Source organism: Gadus macrocephalus, chromosome 7 (assembly GCF_031168955.1).
Source record: "Gadus macrocephalus chromosome 7, ASM3116895v1".
NCBI lineage: Eukaryota > Metazoa > Chordata > Actinopteri > Gadiformes > Gadidae > Gadus > Gadus macrocephalus.
The window spans coordinates 4,384,550-4,406,228 of NC_082388.1; the positions used below are offsets into that span (position 1 = coordinate 4,384,550).

The 21,679-nt window shown below is 44.8% G+C and overlaps 1 protein-coding gene, 1 long non-coding RNA gene and 1 pseudogene across 4 annotated transcripts in view; 1 reads left to right on the forward strand and 2 right to left on the reverse strand.

Moving 5' to 3' along the window:
• LOC132461255 (double-stranded RNA-specific editase 1-like) overlaps window positions 1-8,079 on the reverse strand; it is a 45,209-nt gene extending 37,130 nt beyond the window's left edge. For all 3 annotated transcript variants that reach the window (XM_060056297.1, XM_060056298.1, XM_060056296.1), the window contains exon 1: window positions 7,747-8,079. The gene's annotated coding sequence lies outside the window, so the exon portion shown is untranslated. The remainder of the gene's footprint in view (window positions 1-7,746) is intronic.
• Window positions 1-21,679, reverse strand: part of LOC132460771 (uncharacterized) — a 182,256-nt gene that overhangs the window by 90,330 nt on the left and 70,247 nt on the right. The window lies entirely within an intron of this gene.
• Window positions 19,304-21,151, forward strand: LOC132461121 (uncharacterized; annotated as a pseudogene).

The following is a 21,679-nucleotide window of genomic DNA, read 5'->3' on the forward strand; positions in this document are numbered from 1 at the left end:
GTGGGAGGTCCCGGAACGCAGAGGGGGGGTGGATCCGGCGACTTAGTACGGGGGTTCCTTCCTGCCCAAGACTTGGCCCGGTCAGACCCCGAGGGCAGGCCCCCCCTTCCTGCCCTCGGGGTCCGACCGGGCCAAGTTTCGGTGCGGAGGTCCCAGTTAGGCCCTAGAATAAGGTATTAAAATTTCAGGGCGGTAGGACCTTCCTATCTCAAAAACTGTTTTTCCACCACATTCTGAACCATTAGGTCTTGCAGGCTACACTTCTGAGGGGCTTTGTCCAAATGATACTCCATTTGGGAAAACTTTTTTTCTCTAAGGGCTAGAACTCCAAATCTCGGATATGTCGTACACGGGGCCCCGGGAAATGTGTGTAAACATTTTAGCATCCCTAGCTATCTCGAAAAGGTCGGCAAAGGGGCGTGACCTCCAACAGTACAGTAAATGTACATAAGACAGAGGTTAGTTTCTAGTCCCCATTTTTTGTGGGATGGAGGTGTACATTTGTGGCTAAAGGTGTGTAGACACAGCTGGCCTGTGGCCACGTTTTTGAAGTCGGGGGTCAAAAGGTCAAAAGGAGCCGGCACCACGCCGCTTATGAGATAACAAAAAGTTAATGTGTGTTTCTCTCATAACTTTTTGTCATTATTAAAGAGAGGCCTGATTCTCAGATATGCATGTTGGATGGCTAGGGTGTAGGTCTGGGAAGAACTTCAGGCCAAAATCTTGCAAGCGAGCCGCTGGGTGCAGGTGCAACGAGATGGAGCACTTGCTGAGCCTGGACTTTCATAATCTTCGCTCTGTGAATGTAAAGGATGTTTGGTCGGATGTTACGACGAAGAATCATAATGTGAATGGGAATATTCTATAAATCTCTTGATATCATCTTTCGTCTCAACACTTCTGCTGCAGCCACTTAAAGTCTCACTCCGAGAACCTTAAAATATGAATCAATCCATTAGAAGTATGAAAATATCTTCCCGGTGGTGCAACAGAGCAAACAAGGTGTCCTTTGACATCTACGTTTCGAGACGATTGCAACAGTGCCACACATGATCCTATTTGAATATGTTTCGGGGTAGTAATTAGCTGTCGATTTTGGAGGCCTTTATCAATAATGACCAGCTATAGAATTGCTTCCCGATGGAGATTTTTGACAAATTACATGTTAATTAGCATCTACACGTTAAGCTGAGTCCAATGAGATCAAGCTCGGCCTCTTGCTACACCGAGATCATGTCCTAGACCTAGGTGTACCATGTAAAATACATGTTACCATTAGCTAGAGTGTCGTTCTTGGTGTCATTGGACTCAGCTCAACGTGTAGATGCTAAATAACATGTCATTTGTGACAAATCTTTATCGGGAAGCAAATCAATAGCTGCTCAGTATTGATTAAGGCCTCCAATTTCGACAGCTAATTACTACCATTAAACATGTTCGAATATGCTCATGTGTGGCACCGTTGTAATCTCCTGGAAGCGTAGATGTTGAAGGACACCTTGTTCGTCCTCTTACGCCACCGGGAAGATATTTACATGCTTCTGATTGACTAATGAATTGATTCAGCTATTCCCCCAGAAGTCTGGGGTCAAAAGGTCAAAAGGAGACGGCACCACGCCGGGGTGGATCCAGATCTCGGGCAACAGCGCAGGGTTGCCAGGTCCTGCAAAAAACGTGCCCCCCACATACCGTTCAAAATCCACCCAAAATGTCCTAGAAGCATCCCAAATAAAAAATGATATTATTGGCCATTTTGGCCAACGTTTTGAAAGTAATAATATTTGAGGGAATATTTTGTTGTTGTTGTTTTAGCAGCGAAATGCACCGTGTGCGTGTGTGTGTCTGTGTCTGTGTGTCTGTGCGTGCGTGTGCGTGCGTGTGTGTGTGTGTGTCTGTGCGTGTGCGTGCGTGTGTGTGTGTGTATAACACGCTATTTTATGTTGAAATGCGACGTAATCCAGTGTTCACGAAAAGTACATTGTCAACGTAGGCCTATGCTTTTGGCGACTGGGTTTGCTCTCAGATATACGTGTTTCTAACAAGATGATATCATTAAAAGTTACATAAAGTAACAGTTTAATAACACAAACGCAGGAAACACGTGAGCTGCTAGTTTAGCGAAAGCAGCGTCCCTAGTAACCTGACGTCGTTGAAACATGCGAGCGAGCCGATAAAATCTTCCCAATAACTATAAAACTAAAGATCAGACACAACCACTGACTGAATATTATGAAAGGAAAATGTACATTTCTCGCTAGAAATGTCATTAGAAACACGTTTAATGGTGTATCTGTCCTAAAATATTGCATTTCCCATTCAGATAATAACGATTAAAATGGCTACGTAACAATTTCACCAAATGCTAGGAGAACGTATCGCCCCCTGTTGGTGCTATTCCCCCATTCATTTCAAATGGAGAAGGACGCGTGTTCAGGGTGACGCTTTGGTCAGGCAGCGTGAACCTGAACACGCCTTGCGATGTGGACACACGTATCTATCCTTACCTCTTGGCGTGATACCGGGTTGCACACACACACACACACACACACACACACACACACACACACACACACACATGCACACACACACAGGCACACACACACAGGCACACATACACACACACAAACATATATACAGACAGACAGACACACACACACACACAGACACACACACACAAACATATCTATACAGACAGAGACACGCACACACACACACAAACACACGCACGCACACACACACAACCAAACAGACAGACAGACAGACAGACAGACAGACACACATGCACACAGACACACACACAAACATATATACAGACAGACACACAGAGACACACACACACACACACACACACACACACACACACACACACACACACACACACACACACACACATGCACTCCCGTCAGTCCTCTGTTGTGCGGCTGCAGGCTGTCCTCATGTGATCGTGTGTGTGTCTCCGTCTTTGTGTGTGTGTGTGTGTGTGTGTGTGTGTCTGCATGTGTGTGTGTGTGTGTGTGTGTGTGTGTGAGTGTGTATGCATGCGTGTGTGTGTGTACGTGTGTGCAAGTGCGTGTGTGTATGTATGGGAGCCTGAGTGAGTCCGGTGAGTGTATGCATATTTATGTGTTCGTACATTTGTGTGTGCATGTATGTGTGTGTACGTGTTTGTGTGAGACAGCCTTTTTATTCCTGTGTTCTGATAGGATGCAGCGGGAATTCACAGAGAGGGGGAGGGTGTGGGGGTGAGGGGTGAGGAGTGAAGAGGTGGGGGGAGGAGGAAGGGGGAGGGGGGGATCCCTGAGTGTGATAAATGATTCATTGCCAGGGAGATCTGAGCACCCATCACAAGCCCCCCGGCCCCCCCACCCAGTCCTCCTCCTCCTCCTCCTCCCGTCCCTCACCCCTTCACCCTCCCCCACGGGGGATCAGTCGGCCTTCCTCGTCCCCAAAGCTCAGAGTCATAAAAAATAAACAAGGATTGTGACGAGAGAGAAAAAATCGACACACAAAAATGACACACATTAATAATGAAAAGGAAAGGAAATAAAAAGGAGGGAATTCGACCAATAATATCAAAACAACATTCCTGCCCTCATATAAACCCTTCTTCCACTCATATAGGCAGCTATCTCTCTCTCTCTCTCTCTCTCTCTCTCTCTCTCTCTCTCTCTCTCTCTCTCTCTCTCTCTCTCTCTCTCTCTCTCTCTCTCTCTCTCTCTCTCTCTCTCTCTCTCTCTCTCTCTCTCTCTCTCTCTCTCTCTCTCTCAGCTTGCAACGCTTAAACAGTTGACCCCGCTGACACCACCAAAGAAGAAGAAATAAAGCTCTTTGTGAAGAAGAACCCCAAAAAAAACTACGACGACTCTTAGCTGAGACGGACAGAAAAACGTTGGCGACTTAATGCTGACTCCGTGAGCACCTCCTGGCTTTAGTGTCAGCGTTTCGGAACGCTGAAGTTTGCACAAAAAAAGGGATAATCTGACAGAAATTATCGAAGGAAGAGGGCAAAAAAGGGATACAAACACAAACCTTTGCCATCAATTTAGTGCACTTGTCGTTTTCTTTAAAACGTCGATAAATGTGTAGAATTGCTAGATCAGATGACGAGGGATTATCGGGTTGTGAGCGAGCCCGGGAAACTCACGAAAACCAAAGGATCGGCATTTCGGTTGTCGCCATGGGGATGACTCCATCCTTATTATCATTATTCTATTTAATGTACAGAATACCTAATTTATAAACTGTTACCGATTTGTTATTCTATATTGGGCTAATTGTTTCAATTGTTATTTAATTGCTTATTTGTATTATATTTGTCACCTCGTTTTAACATTTAGAATGTTGAACAATCTCTACAGGCACTGCCACTTTTCATTTCACTGCATTTCTTGTATATGTATGTTACCAATAAAACTTTTGAATCTTGAATCTTGCCAGAATAGCGAGGAGAGTTACTAACAAAGATTAGGGTCATCGGTTTGTTTATTGATTTCTTTATTAAATGATAATTTATTCATCGTTCTCTCCTTTACCCTATATTTTCTAACAGTTAGCAGACTGACTTGTGTCTTAATGTCGTAATCGGACTGATTATGGAAGCAGTAGGGATACCCCATAGCCCCTCCCCGGATTTAATTTTATTGATCAGAGCATTTGATTCATTGATTGTGATCGGGATGTGAAGTTCATTTGAGGTGTTGAGGTGTCCCTGAACGAGACGCCTCACACTGACTGCTCCTGACCAGCTGGCTGTCACCCTGAGCGGTCGACTCCGCCGTCGGTGTGTGAATGGGTGAATGAACCGTTGTGAGTCCCTTCGGATTAAAGCGTCAGCAAAAATACTCCTTGTGGGAGAGACGAAGAAGTACAATGTGGAACCTAGAGGTCAAAGTTTAAAGAGGGTTCAACTTTCTTCACCTTAATACACTTTACACATTATACTTTATAATTTACGGTTCACAATTTACACTTAATTGTTTATACAGTCTGTTTGGTTTGCCCTGTTTTTTTCTGTTTGTCTCTACTTTAGCATTTATTTGAGCATTTATTAGCGTCTTTTTGCGTTTTTATTGTATTGCATTTTTTCCTGTGTTTTCCACTGCTCCTGGGCTGTTGGAACAAAAAATATAATAATAATAGTTGTTACATATCGATCTATCTTATCTAATACCAATTTAGGTAGAATGACGGTAATTTTTAACTCATGTAGGCTATTCAGCATTTGGAAGTGTAGACTGTAACTGTTTAATGTTCACACATTTATTAAATCCATAAGTCTTCGATTTATTTTCCCTTGCATTAAGAGGACATATCTTTTCAATGTAAGTACAAGAGACAGTACTTAAAAGTCTTACTTAAAGACAGGCAGACTAAATAGACACAATCAGCTTAAGGACATTGGCCTCCTACACTTAAAAGCATTAACCTCTGTCGGGATGGACTGGTCACCGGGGTCAGACACGGTCCCCAAAGCAACCGCAAGCATTTGATTCACGTAGATCCTCAGAGCGAACCTCGGTCAACATCGTTACAATCGCCAAGAAAACACATCACCACACTACCACTACCACCTCCGCTACTTATTTTTACATATTTTTACATATTTGTACCTCTTTTTATTTATTTTATCCTGTATTGTTGCTGCAATTTGGCTGTTGAGGAATCAAGCCAAAGAATTGTACTCTTGTGTACTTGTAGGCCTACAATAAGATGTAATAAAAGTAACAGATTCTGATTCAGATTCACCACATTCAGGAATATGCGTGCTTCGAAATGGAAACGCGGCAGACATATACAATAAGTGCGTAAGTGCCAGGACGTACAACATACAATAAGTGCGTAAGTGCCAGGACGTACAACATACAATAAGTGCGTATAAGTGCCAGGACATAAAACATACAATAGGGCTTGGGGATTAATCATATTTTGATTGCGATATCGATTTTAGCGTCAAACGATCACAAAACTATTATAATCGAATTTGCTTGATACATATCTGTACATTCTTTTAGATTTGAATTTTTTTTTGACCATTTTGTGTATTTTTTAAGGCACATTTTTAAAGTTCTCAGTTACAGAGTGTTTTTGGGAGAGACATGCTGAATAAATACATCATGTTTTCAATAAACATTTGAAAAACAATGATTTCAATATTGACCAAAATAATCGTTCTTTTGACTTTTTCCATAATCGAGCAGCCCTAACATACAATAAGTGTGTACATTAAGTGCCAGGACGTGCAAAATACAATAAATATGTAGAATAAGTGCCATAACGTACAAACATACAATAAGTGTGTATATTACATGCCAGGACGTACAACATACAATAAGTGTGTACATTAAGTGCCAGGACGTACAAGTATGAGGGGTGGGAGGGGGAGGCTATGCAGAGTCTAGGTGAACTCTGAACAGCTTTCGGCACGCATTAATGTGCCAAATAGGCATTCCCATGTTGCCTCTGGCCGGGAATCCTCCTCTGGGAATAGCAAGTGACTGTGATGAATCACTTTTAGCTGGAGAACCAGGGAATAATAATTATATTTTAGAATAATTTATGGTAAATGGATGTTGGCAATGGTTGCGATTCCGATGCAGAAAGCATTGAAATCTCATCAAATCAGCACGCTCAAATAAATAAATAAATATATATATATATATGTTATATGTATTGGGCTAATTGTATATGTGTGTGTGTGCGTTGTGTTTATAAAGTAGTATTAGCATTTAGTGTATTTAGTGTAGTTCTTACTGTAGTATTCAGCATTAAGTGTATTTTGTTTAGTATTTTGTATAATATTTAGCACTTTAAACTTTGAACCCTTTATTGTTCACCTGCTTTGGCAATGAAAACGTTTGTTTCTCATGCCAATAAAGCTTTTTTGAATTGAATTGAATAGGTGATAAAAGTGTTTGACAATTATTAGTGGTCTACTTCAGGTGCAATAAGGATGAAGAAGCGCACGCCCATAAAAAAGGTATATAGAGAGAGAGAATTGGAGAGAGAGAGAATCCCATCGCGTTTAAACACACACATACAACCATATAAATATACAAAGATATGATGAATCACGAAGGAAGTGGGAACACATTTGGACGAGCTGCGATGGTGTTTGAAGTGTTGACATCTGGCACCACACTCACACATTTATACACACACACACACACACACACACACACACACACACACACACACATATATATATATATATATATATATATATCTACACACATACAACCAAATACATATAAACACACACACAGTCAATGAGGTGGAAAAACGTAGAGCTGTATTCTTTGACCTCCTCTGTATGTCGCACCGAAAGCACAAATTACTTTGCATCAATACCCCCCCCCCCATGTAACGGAAAGCTGTCCTGATAGGCCTGTTACATGATTGCTCTTTCTCTCTTTCTCTCTCTCTCTCTCTCTCTCTCTCTCTCTCATTTACACACGCACAGACACACATTCTCTCTCGCTCTCTCTCTTTCTCACAAACACCGACAATCAAACACGGAAACACACATTAGTCGACACGGTAATCGGCTTGAAAGACCCATTCTCAGAGACGCATCTCCCCGAGCGCGCACCGAACGCAGCGGCTGATGTTATATCTGCCCAGGCGGACAGCGGCGCGCGCGCTCCCCGCTCCCCGCTCGCACGGTCGTGCCGCTCGTGGCGCCTACGACGTGTGTGTCAGATCGGGGGTTTTCAAGCAAAAAAAAGAATCTTTTTTTTTTTCACTCACGTTGACTCCGGCGTCGTGTTTGTCGAAATCGTCGAAGTTCCTTAAAAAAAACGTTGATTCCCAGGCGCGCCTGTTCACTCCGAGTCCTTTGGCGGCAGCGGCGGCGGCAGCAGGTGATGATGAAGAGGATGATGATGATGATGGTGAGGAGGAGGAGGATGCTGCGGCAGAGGAGACAAAAAAACGCGAAACACGTCCGCACGAGACAGGGATGAGAAGAAGCCAAGTGGCGCACGAGAGCAGACCCCAGTTGACGGGTTACCGGGGGTGAGGGAGCGCGGAGGAAAACAAGGACATTTTGGAGTCGGCAAACGCCAAGCTCTGCTAAGCTCTGCTATTGGACGAGAGGAAAAAGAGGCGGGCCAAGAGGGCTGGAGTCCGGGATGGCGCATGACGCGGTAATAAGGCATTGATTGGTCGCCTCTCGCGATAGTGTTGGTTTTTAGGGGCCATGTGTGGCACGTTTTTGTTTTTGTTGTTGTGTTTTGTTGACATCCGCCAATAAAGGCCAACCCAACCGACACCTCGACCACCTTGATGCGCTTTTTAGTTTTCTTATTGGTTCAGGGCTGCTAATTGGAAGGATTTGAATATGGCTCTGCCGTGCGCTCACACACACACACACAAGCACGCGCACACGCACACACACACACACACACACACACACACACACACACACACACACACACACACACACACACACACACACACACACACACACACACACACTTCGTGCAGTGGAGGGGGGGTAGGCCTCAGGGACGTCACTAGGATTTAGAGGCTGGGGGGGCTTAGCCCCTAGCAGTGCCCGAGATGCATGCGAATTTTTTTCATCAGGGGGGGGGGGGGGGTATGGAGCGATTGTTGACGGGGGGTGGGGGTGGAACGCTTGTTAACGGGGGGGGGGGGGGGGGGGTAAGCCCCCCCAAAATAGGCCTAACGACGTCCCTGGTAGGCCTACTACACCACGCATGGCTGCTCGGGTTAAATGTGGGTTGATGCACTCTAGCGAAATGGCGCACGTGCACAAGCGCAGACCTACGCGCGCGCGCAAAGACACACGCAGACATACCCACCACAGGAGCAGCCCGTTGGCAGCACAGTCTCGCGCAAACAATCTTGAATCACAAATAAAAAAAGACACGCGGACTGCAGCAGCAGCCCTCGCGCCAGAGCCGAAACCCCCCGGGAGCGCCTAGTGTGTGTGTGTGTGTGTGTGTGTGTGTGTGTGTGTGTGTGTGTGTGTGTGTGTGTGTGTGTGTGTGTGTGTGTGTGTGTGTGTGTGTGTGTGTGTGTGTGTGTGTGTGTGTGTGTGTGCACTTGCGTGTGGGTGCAGAGTCGGCTCCAGAGCAGATCTACTGGAGGGGCATGGGTCGCCAGCGGGGGGGCACTGCCGTTTGCGAAATATTTTAACGCAAAAAAAAGGAGAGGGCTGTCGTGGATGCTTAACGCAAATAAATGCACTTTAACCACCTCTGCTATGTCATAAATAGTTTATTCACATCAACAGTTTATGGACCTCCAAAAAAACATTAAGTAGGCCTGGCACTGTTTATAAACCTTAGAGAACAGCCTCCACAATTATCAAAAGCAACATATAACAGAACAGGACCGCTGACAGAAGGCACGCATTGGCAGAAAGTAGCCTACTGAACAAGCCACGCATCAGGCAGAAATGAGACAATGCCATACGTATACAAGCCTATTAAACACCAATAGATAGACAAAGCAAACATTAATCCACAATTGACCTGCTTAGTAGGCCTTATAATGAAAGCCAGGGCTGGCTTCAAGAAGTGAATAAATTAACAACCGCAAAACATTTGAGGAATGAATCACAAAAACAGAAATTCCAGGCAGGAATTAATGGGAATAATGAACCAGAAGAAAAAAACGAAATATTAATAATAAAAAAAAGTGTCTGGTTGTGTGTGATATTTACCTATAAAACACAAATGCAGATAGACCCAGCCAATATTAATCAACAATTTACCTGCTTCGTAGGCCTTATGAAAGCCAGGGCTGGCTTTAAGAAGTGAAATAAATAAACAAACAAACGTCTTGCCTTTAGAAGAGTTGCAGGCGACGAGTACTGCTGCTGAAACGTCTCAGTACTGTGTCCTTCCATTCACTTGTGCATTTGCGTGTCAAGTCTTTCTCGAATGCAAGCTGCACCAACCTGGCCTTTCTCTCGTGTAGCATTAATGATAATAATAATAATAATGGATTGAATTTATATAGCGCTTTTCTAGACACTCAAAGACGCTTGAGTGCATTGTGTATTGTGCGTCTGTGTTCCAAAAAAACATTTTTCAGAGTGGAGAATGAATTCTCACACATTGCTGTGGATGCGCCGAATGTTATTGCATGTTTGAAAGCAGTCAGCACACTGGGCATGGCAGTCATTTGGTTGTGGTACGTTGAGATGATGTGCTGTATGGTCCAGTCTCCCTCCATTGCTTGCTTTTGTGACTCTTTAGCAACTTCAAACTCAGCGTCAATTCCAATCGATTGTGACAGGTGGAGAATATGCTGCACAGCTTTCACATCCAGGAAGTTATCGGCCTCTGGATTTAGTGCTGCAAGTGCACCTGCCAGTTGTGTATTGCGCTGGCTGAATCTACGCTCCATTTCCCCGACCACCGAATCAATGGTGTCGTAGTACAATCTCCGAAGTTCAGTCTTCAAGTCATCATCACCTCTGTCTCTGTGTGCTCCTGTAAGCCCCATAACGATGTAACCATCCATTCGTGAGCTCTCTATGGCTGCATCCGAATACTCATACTTGCATACTATATAGTATGCATTTTGTAGTACGCAAAAAATATAGCGCGTCCGAATACTCAGTATGCATTCTGTAGTACGGAAGACGTTTCCGAATGCGTACTACCGCCAAAGTAAACCACGGACTTCACTACGCTATCCCACAATGCAACAGGAGTCTAGTAATGAACGAAGAAGAGATGGCTGACTCGTCACCACCAGAAAGACGTCGTAGAAAGCGGCGAAAAAAAGAGACATTAAAAAGAGTAAAATAGTAAAGTAAGTAATTAAGTAAAAAGAGACATTTTTAATTTAATAGCAACGATGACAAGACGGAAAACAGGTAACTTATCAAGGTAATTTTGGCATCTGAGGGGAGATACGTCATCTCCAAACTTCCGGTGGAGTTTCGGCGATGTTCGGAAGCGTTCGGAGGCGTTCTACGCATAGCTGTAGACCGTACTACACAGTCAAGTGCAGTATGGTCAAGTAGTAGACACTGGACAGAAATAGTATGTACTAAGTATTCGGATGCAGCCTATGTGTCTCTGTTTGGGCCCGGGTCTCGCTGGTGGCCGTGACAGTATCCAGCATCTTCCTTAAATCTTCATCACAACGGAGTTTTTTAACACATGCTGTTGCACTCGCCACAACACTTAAACCCGTCAACAGGTCAGTGTCCTCTCTCTGGAGAAGCTTGTTCGGTGGGTCCAATAGAGCAAGGATTCTGTGGGTTAAGTTGGCAAGGAACATGAAACTTGGCTCAGATACCTCGCGCAGCAGGCCTGTAGCTTCCATTCTCGTCTCTGCGCCATAGTCCAGCACAGTGTCAGCATCAGTCAGAATCGATTTTATGTCATCAAATGACTTGAGAATGACTGAGACAGTGGCAAGATGCCCTGTCCATCTCTGCTCCAGAAGACGTTTAAGATGCGCGCCTTTATAGTGCATAGCAACCGTTGGCTTCCTACAGAATTTGTAGAGGGACCTGCACGCCTCAAAAAACTCCAAAATTGCAGTCTCTGCAGACATGGCATGAACCACAACCAAATGCAACTGATGGTTGAGGCAGTGCACATATGGTATCTCACGTCCATGTCTCTCCTGTAGAATTGTCTGAACACCACCACGTTTCCCAGACATAACCGAAGCTCCATCATATACCTGACTCAGAATTTTTGAGCAATCCAGGCCAACCTTGGTTAGCTCAGTCAGAACAGTGTCAGTTAGTGTCTGTGCGTCCCCTTTCTGAGCCGTAGCGATGCACAGTAGACGCTCTGTAACTTCGTATGACTCATTCACAAACCGAAGCACAATTGATATATTTTCACATCCTGTGGGGTCACGCGTTCCATCAACTTTCAAAGTGAAATAGGAGTCAGCAACTTCCTCCACTATAGCCTCTGTCACCACATCACTCAGTGTTCGTATAAGTTCATTTTGCATATCATGACAGGTGTAAGTGGCATTGCGAGGGATAGTCTTCACCACATTAGCCAATTCAGGATCCTTTTTGATGGTGTAAGAAAGCATGGAAAGGAAAAGTCCAGACCCCCCCTCCGACATGTCGTCAAAAGCTTCAATCTTCCCGCGTAGCGGCAACTGGTTTTCCACCAAGAACCCAACAACATCTATTAGTGAGCCCACATAATACCGGTTTCTCCTTAGTTGCTCTGTATTGACAAGCGTTGATACCTCATTCCCTGTATTGCGACGCAACTCCCTCTCCTTCCACATTGCATAGCAAGACATGTGGTCCTTTGAAGTTTCATGTTGATGAAATCCACGGTCTTTGGCCATAGCTTGTTTCCAGTTACGATAGCCCACACTCGCGAAGGCATCCAATGTTCCAGATTTTCTAGTGATCCTAAACATCCGACAGCAAAAACAAAATGCTGCGTCTGCCTTGACACTGTACTCCAACCACTCTCTGTTGCGAAACCATTTATCAACAAATGATCTCCCCTTACCATTGTAAAGAGTGACAGGATACTGTTTTAACACAGTTTGGACAGGCCTGTCAGTCCCGAGATCATCGACCGCTGTGCGCTGACTTGGGGGGCTTGTAGATCGTCGTTGCTCTATGGCTGCGCGGGCTAAATCCGTTGGTGGTTGCCCGGAGCGTGCGTTAGCAGAAGGGCCTGCTCGGCTTTCAGAGACCGTGGCTGTACTAGATGTGGTGGCCGGAGTGTCACAGTCTGCTACTGGCTAAGGAGGAGCAGGAGGTCTAAGCCATTTTCGTAAATCCATGTTTGGTGATAATTAGCTAGTTAGGCTAACTTTCGTCTATGATAGGAGGACCAACTGTAATTTTCTATTAATACCAGGATTCTGCGGCTGCGCACTGCAGCTCAACAACGTTATTTTGAAATCAAATGTAACAAGTTTACTCATCAACCAATGAGCATTAACCAAGCCTAACCTGCTATGCATGCACAACCAAATTGATGTGATTTCCCCGTTCATTTATTTTATTTAATTTAAGTTACAGTTTGCACATTTAATATGTAAGGGCAGAGAAATAGTCCGCCAAAGACGTTGCTAAGCAACCGAAGACTCTGGGTTGACAAGTTACGGAATACTTGCGCTGCGGAGTGTACCAAAGACGTCATGAGAGGCAAAAAATCCTTTGTTTACCTTGACAGTGGTCATACTTGGCCCGAAGTTGTGAAGGACCCATGCAAGTGAACGGAGCGTTCCACAGCATTGAGAAGACCCGTGTAATATAAGGGATAATGTATAGAACGTCATTATCGGGAAAATAAATAAAATAATGACCTGTGGTAGGTGGGGCATTAATAGGGTTGCCAACTTTCAGAAATTAAAATAAGGGACGCCCACCACGGGCCCGACTCCTGTGGGGCGGGGCGCCCGCAGCAGTGGTATGTTTTATTTTGTGCTGGTGTTTTTAGTAAAGGGTTGATCAAGAAAGGAATTAGTCATACTTAAATCTTGAAATGCTTTATTACCACATAACATTCTCTTATAAAGTGCAGTCAATTAAATCTTGAATGAAATCTCTTTGTGTGGCGTGTGCAGCAATGAACTTTTAAAATATAAACTAAATAAACGGAATGGCCCACTCCATTTGTTGGCCATTCTGGAGAAGATCCTTTCCACACATCCAGTGGATGCTGGGATGCTCAGGATGTGTCTGGTGATAGACAGCATGTTTGGCAGGTCAGCTACTCGAAAGAGAGCCACCCACCTGGCAGCCACACCTTTGGACTTCCATTCATCTTCAGCATCTTCTTTGAGCCTCTTCAGAATGGGTTTTGCTGTGGAGCATTCATCATAAAGTTCATCCATGTTGACTTTATGGATGAGGTTGAGCTTGGTGGTCACCCTCTCAATGTCAGTAAAGGTCATGGTGCCATGGTGCAGAGAGAGAGGTTGCAGTGAGAACAACCAGTAGTCTTCAGAAAAGTTGAACCATTTCTCAACATATGAGAGTGCTGTGTTGAGGAATGCAGTAAAATCTGCCCTTGCCATGTCAGCATCAAGTGGACGGAGACGCTGCAGCTTCAATTTAGTTAAGTAGCCATAGAACTGTTAATCTCGTCTCTGTGTGAGCTTTTGCTTGAAGTTTTCCATGATGGAATATAACTCAACACAGGTGGTTTCATCACTCTCCAGCTTCTTTACAACTTCCTCAAAGAGAGAGAGGATATTATTGCAGAGAAGAAGGTTGCATGCTGTCCTGTTGCATGCTGTCTGATGTCAGACAGCCCACCGTGCGCCACTGAAAACACTCGCCGACATATTTTACAACTTGCCTTGTAAACATCTCCACTGACGCTGTCCAGCCAAGGATGTGCATCTTCCCACTCACGTCCGTACTTCTGCAAGCGTTTACGCTTTTGAGGACGTGGTGGAGTATCGGGTGTAGCGGACATTTTTAAAAGGCGCAGGTTTTGTGAGCAGCGCCGGTGTGTGGTGTCTGTCGCTAGGCAACCGTGACCACCACACGCATGCGCAGACACACAGATGACCGGAGCGGGTCTTGCGTAGATCCCGCCGCGACAATTTTGCTGACCGTAGTATTCCCTGTGTTTTGTTTTGATCATTATTGTTAGATTTAGAATTTGTGTGTGTGACAGACATGTGTATTGGACATTTATGGAAATACGGAACAAATTGCGTCCCGTATTGGTTCAATACGGGACGCAACATTTAATTGCCAAATAAGGGACGATTCCGTATTTTACGGGACGGTTGGCAACCCTAGGCATTAATGACCGCTAGGGGGGGCACGGCCCCCAAATGCCCCCCCTTAGCGCTGACACTGTGTGGGTGTGTGTGTGTCTCTTGAGTAGTGGCCTACTTTTCAACCCGGGTGGGGTCGAGCAGAGATTTCTCGGGTTTGTGTTATTTTTCGTGCGACTATTAATTTTCTCGTTCTTCTGTGGCCCCCCTTGGTGAGCGGATGAAAGAATGGGGTTAAATCGCGAGATGTTAGCCGTGTGTGTGTGTGTGTGTGTGTGTGTGTGTGTGTGTGTGTGTGTGTGTGTGTGTGTGTTTTGCATAAAAGCACACAATATGTCTCTCAGAACAAATAAAAAACAAACGTATGTGTAACAACAATTGCACGAAGTTTCCGCACGAAGCGCGGTACGCTGTGACGTCACTTAGTTAGTGTGTGTGTGTGTGTGTGTGTGTGTGTGTGTGTGTGTGTGTGTGTGTGTGTGTGTGTGAGAGAGAGAGAGAATGTGCGTGTGTGTGTCGCTGAATGTGTGCGTTTGTTGGTTTTAATTGAACCACCATTATCATTTATCATCAAAGTTCAACCCCTGGGCATATTTAATAGTTTAAGTCATGTTTTACAAGACCTCGTACTTTCCTCAAACAATATCCGAGAAAATCAACACTTTTATTGAAATATGAAGCAGACGAGATTTTGCGGTTCCGGAGTGTATTTTTACAACAACCATCGTTCAAATCCCTTGTCCATTAACCCCACCGCACTGCAACCGTTCGTAATTTAATTCCTGTTGTCTAACATTTGCGTACTAACGCACTGCTGCATAGTGTAGCAGTCGACGGAAAGTTCGTAAATTAACTAAATAATAAACAGAATATGGTATTTGTTATCATCTTTTTTAAATAAATATTTGTTGGATTCTCTGTTCTTGAGGCAAACGTAACCCCTTAAATTGTCCAATCAGATACCAGCATGAGTCCCCCCTCCCCCCCACCGACTGATCCTAATGGAAAAATACCAGAGGGAGAGAGTAAAATACATACAGTATTAGGAGCTATATAGGGCATCTACGTTACACACACACACAACTCCACAGAGTGGTGACCTGGAATGGGCTTTTAATGAACACACACACGCACACACACAAATACATATATACATACCCACACACACACACACACACACACACACACACACACACACACACACACACACACACACACACACACACACACACACACACACACACACACACACACACACACACAAATCAGCACTTTGTAATTGATTTGAAAACTGCTATATAAATAAAGTTTATAATTAGGGGTCCGAGCAGGGAAGCTGCTAGGCCCCTATTGTTTCTGTAACGTTTTTTTTTTCTTTTTTCCTATACTGTATGAGTCAAAAACTCTTGAAAATTTCAGGCATGGTTACCAATAACCCCCTCTACCCATAAACCCACATTTGTGGTACTGCACCCAAAGGTGGCGCTATTGTAAAAAATCACGAATTAGGCTTATTTCTCCTCACCAGATTGACCTTGACTCAAAATTCTTTCCGAATATCAATCTCTAGAATCAGACGCATTTATAAAACCCCGGTCTTATGGTGTAAAATGTTTTACTTTTCCCACGATTTCATATTAAAGCTAAACATGATAAAAAGATTCAAAGGCTACAAAATTGAGCCATTTCAGAAATATTGGCCATTGAAGTTGGAGCAGTTAGCCCACTTTCCTTATATGAGCATTTTGTTATTGTATAAAAAAAAACTACGACTATTATTAGGTGGTCTTCTGCTCTAAAAATGTTTACTTTTCCCACAATTTCATAGAAAAGCCAAACGTCCAGTGTCAATCCATTTAGCCTATATGACCATTTTGTTTGGACACCATTAACAGTGTAAATTTTCAGATCTGTGCTCTTTTAAGAAAGCCCTTAATTCTCTTATGAAATGTGTGCTTGGAGTTTTCTTGATGTTGTGTGTTTGTGAATCGACATTTTCAACTTGTGGAATTGTTAATGTCAGTGGCTCAATGGGTTAATGCCGTGTACTGGTGATCCTTGGGTTGAGAGTTTGAATCCTAATTAGAGCATTATGAACAAGCTGAACATGACATTCTGTCATTGGCACTCACTTAAAAAACACAACATTGAACAGCACTTGAAAAGCATCAGGCAATCAACATTCCGCCTCATTAGTTTCCTAGAATTGGTCTGACAAGTCACAGTTCATAATTAACTGTCATATTTATATTTCTTCCGTTAGTGTTCTTGACTACAAAGGTTTAATTTCCCCAGAATTCCAAAGATTTTTTGCTTGGACCCCCTTAATCACCGCTTGAGGTTATATTTATTATTATATATACATATACATACACAAATACACATTTTCATACATATACGCACACACACACACACACACACATACTGACACACATACACATATATGCACACACAGACACACATACACAAATACAAATATGCATACACACACACACACAAACGTATACAAATACATACATGTACACACACGTATACAAATACCTATATATACACACAGGTACACATATATACACACTGTACAATTACAATTAGGGCATTTAGCAGACGCTTTTACCCAAAGCGACCTACATCGGTTAATACACATATTGACACACCGACGGCAGAGTCAACTATGCAAGGCGACAGCCAGCTCGTCAGGAGCAGTTAGTGTTAAAAAAGCGCCTCCATCAGCTCCTACACCGACCCCCTGAACCTGTACCGCAGGTTTGAGGGACGCAGAGAACACCCCCCCTGACACACACACACACACACACACACACACACACACACACACACACACACACACACACACACACACACACACACACACACACACACACACACACACACACACACACACACACAATTATCTTGAGCTGGTAATTAAACTTCAATTAAAAAACTCATTGAGGAAACAAGTAGGTCGACTTTAGACCGCTGGGGTTATACGTTTATTTTAAATAGAAACTAAACTCTCCTACATTGGTACATATTACGCATAAATAAAATTATTTTACATTTTTTTATTCCATGTAGTTTTCTAATTGATTTACAGTTATTATATTTTTATTTGATTCTTGTTATTTCAAATCATGCCCAGTATTCTATTTCATTTGAAGTTTTATTTTTATTCTAATTATTCATGCCCACTATTCCATTTGTTTTACAGCTATTATCATAATTTTATTTTTATACAATTATTTCATTCCAGTTTATGTTTCTCTGACTTTTATTTTTATATCGCATTGTTGAAGAAGCCTGAGACTCAAGAATAGCATTGCCAGCGACTGCTGCTGTAATTCTTGTGCATACGACAATAAACCATCTTGAATCTTGAATCACCTTTAAACCTTATTATCCAAGGTTACAGGTGTAGTGATGCCAGTTACTGCCTCTGTTACTTAGTAACGCGTTACTGGCCTCGGGCCACATTTTTCAGTAACGAGTAATCTAACGCGTTACTATTTCCAAACCAGTAATCAGATTAAAGTTACTCATCAAAGTCTCTGTGCGTTACTATTCTGGTAATCTTTTTAACAGACCACCGATTTGCGTTGAGAGCAATGGAGTGGTGTGTGTGTGTGTGTGTGTGTGTGTCTGTCTGCCTGTTTGTGTGAGAGTGTGTGTGCATGTGAAGCGTAAGTCTCCAAAGACTTCAATCGATCAGAGGTGAGTTTCGACCTTGACTCTCCAGAGTCCGCTCCACCAGTTGTTATTAGCGGCGGAATTAGTCGCGCGGTGCTGCGTGCGAGCGTGTGGAGCTGTGTCCGGTGATCGCCCCGTAAAGCGCGCAGTGATATATCTATTCATTAAAAGTTGGCAGAAGCGTTTGAATGCCGTGTGTCAGTGCGTGCACCCAGGGCCGTAGCACCAAATTCTGGGCCCTGTATACAAGAGGTACTGATGGGGGGGACCAGTTGTTGACCGGGGTGGAAGACCAGTTGTTGACCGGGGGGGGGAAGCATTTGTTGACAGGGTCAAGACAGTTAGTATAATACATTTTGTCTTACAAGAAGGTTGTATCATATCTGGCTGTAGGTGAGTTTGGTAACTAAGATTCCTAGTGTTTAGAATTACGATTGCTTGTTCAAACTTTCCATCTGTTGGTCACTCTGGCTAGTTTCTGTCACTTAAGGTGAGAACAAAAGCCTTGATAGCTGGGCGGAGCTAAGTCTGCCTGAGCTACCTTGCCCATTTAAGGGCTAGCTATTATTAGCGTCAGCTGTAGCGTCAGGACCCAGCAAAGGAAGACCCGGGAAGCAAAGACTAAGGGAGTCTCTCTGTGGGAGTCAAGATCCGGGAAAAAAAGACTAAGGGAGTCTCTTTGTGGGAGTCAAGACCCGGGAAACAAAGACTAAGGGAGTCTCTCTGTGGGAGTCCCTCGAGGAAGCCCGGGGAGGCCCCCTGCCCTATTGCAGCTATGTGTCGTACTTCACTCATTGTCAGGATTTCCATCCGTAGACGGCGTTACCATAGCTCCTCTGCTCGGTGCAGTAACCCGTCTAATCTGTGCCATCCACCTACCCTTGCTTACAATGACCTTGAGGTGATGGGAGGTCTCTGGAACTGCCAATCGGCGGTCAAGAAGGCGGACTCGATTTCAGCCTACACATCCCTCATGACCCTTCACTTCCTGGCCCTGACTTGGATCACCCCAGAGAACTCTGCTACTCCTGCTGCCCTCTCCACTGTCTACTCATTCTCGCACACCCCTAGACCATCTGGGCGAGGAGGAGGGACCGGACTGCTCATCTTGCCCATGTGGTCCTACCAGGTCCTTCCACTAGAACACAGATCTGCGTTTGAACTCCACGCTGTCACTGTCACCCTTCCTATCAAGCTCTATTGTGGTGATCTACCGTCCTCCTGGTCCTCTCCGTGACTTCTACGACGAGATGGATGCCCTCCTCAGCTGCTTTCCTGAGGATGGCACACCACTCGTTATCCTCGGCGACTTCAACATCCTGCCAGAAAGGTTGCACTCACCTGAACTAACCAATTTGTTCGCCACCTTTGATTTAACACAATCCCCTTCTCCTCCCACACACAGGGCCGGGAACCAGCTTGACCTAATATTCACTAGGTCCTGCGGCACCTCTGCTCTCTCCGTTACCCCGCTCCCCGTGTCTGACCATCACTTTGTTGATTTTTCTCTCCCCTTGAAATCCTCTCCCCCCTCCTCTCTAGTCCCAACATTGTCACCACCCACCGTAACCTCAAATCCCTCTCTCCCTCTACGTTTGTCTCTACTGTTCTCTCTTCAATACCTTCTATCGAACGATTCTCTCAACTATCTACAGAGGAATCTTCAGACTTCAGCTATCCTCCCTCTCCTCCTCCTCGGATTCCCTCTGTCCCTTCCACTCCAGACCAGCGCGATCCTCACCCCCCCCTCCTGTCCGAACCTCTGCAGACTTGTAGAACAAAGTTGTGGGCAGCTGAGAGGAAATAGAAGAGATCAGACTTTCCTAATGATCTATCTCACTATCTTTTCCTTCTTTCTGATTTCACCTCCACTGTGTCAACAACCAAATCTGCCTTCTACCGGACCAAAATCCACTCCTCCGCCTCAAACCCCAAGAAACTGTTTTCCCTGTTCTCGTCCCTCCTCAACCCTCCCTCACCCCCACCTCCTTCCTGCCTCACTGCTGATGACTTTGTTACCTACTTTACCCAGAAAGTAAAGGACATTAGCTCCTCTTTTATCCCTGCCTCCATCCTCCCTCCTCCCATCCCCTCCTCTGTCTTTACCCAATTTATCCCTCACCTCTGACGAGGTCAACAGAATAATAACATCTAACCATGCCACCACCTGCCCCCTTGACACTATCCCCTCCTCTCTCCTCCAGGATGTCTCAAGCGACACCCTGCCATTTTTCACCTCACTTATCAACTCCTCCCTCACTTCAGGCATTGTTCCAGCATCTTGCAAGACTGCCAGAATAAAGCCTCTCCTCAAAAAACCAACTCTTAATACCACGACATCCAGAACTACAGACCGGTATCTCTTCTTTCATTCCTCTCTAAAACACTGGAACGTGCCAATGCAAACCAACTGTCCTCCTATCTCTCATCTAACAACCTGCTTGACCCTCACCAGTCAGGCTTCAAGAAGGCACACTCCACTGAGACGGCTCTCCTCGCGGTGACTGAGTCCCTCCGTGCTGCCAGAGCCTCGTCCCTCTCATTGGTTCTCATTCTCTTCGACCTGTCCGCAGCATTTGACACGGTGAACCACCAGATCCTCCTTGCCACTCTTGCCGAACTTGTTTACAGCCATGTCTTACAGACCTGCAGACATTTTTTCTGCAGGTCCAATTTCCACCTATTGTATTACAAATTGACTTGGCCTAAGGTAACTCCCACTCCCTACCCACAATGAAAACGTTCCCTATAATGCCGCGTTTCCACTGCAGGGTGCGGAACGGATCGGATCGCAAAGGGGCGGTAGGGAGGGGGCAGTATAGCCCAGCTCAGTTCCGAGGTCGCGTTTCCACTGCCGACAGTACCCTTGGTGGTAGGCCGGATGTCAATCGCCGCGGCAGCTACGTAAACATCGTAAACAACGTCTTCCTCCGCAAGAATGCAGACGAACGTCTCCACCTCCTTGTTCGCCCAAGCAAGCTTTTTACGCGACATGTTAATTGTAAAGAATAATACCTCGAGGCTACTGTTTGTTTGTTTTTATCCCCGCGTCACCCGGAAGTGACGATTCTGTCGACCAATCAACGGAGGGGGGGTGTAGCTAGAATTCCAGGGTACCCTTTCAGGCGTCTGGTCTCGTTTTGGGTACCGCAACGGAGGAGTCCCTAGAATGGGGTCGGAACGGGTACGGCAAAGTCCGGGTCACGCCCACTTTTGGCGGTGGAAACGCGATCCGACCCGCACCTTTGCGATCCGATCCGTTCCGCACCCTGCAGTGGAA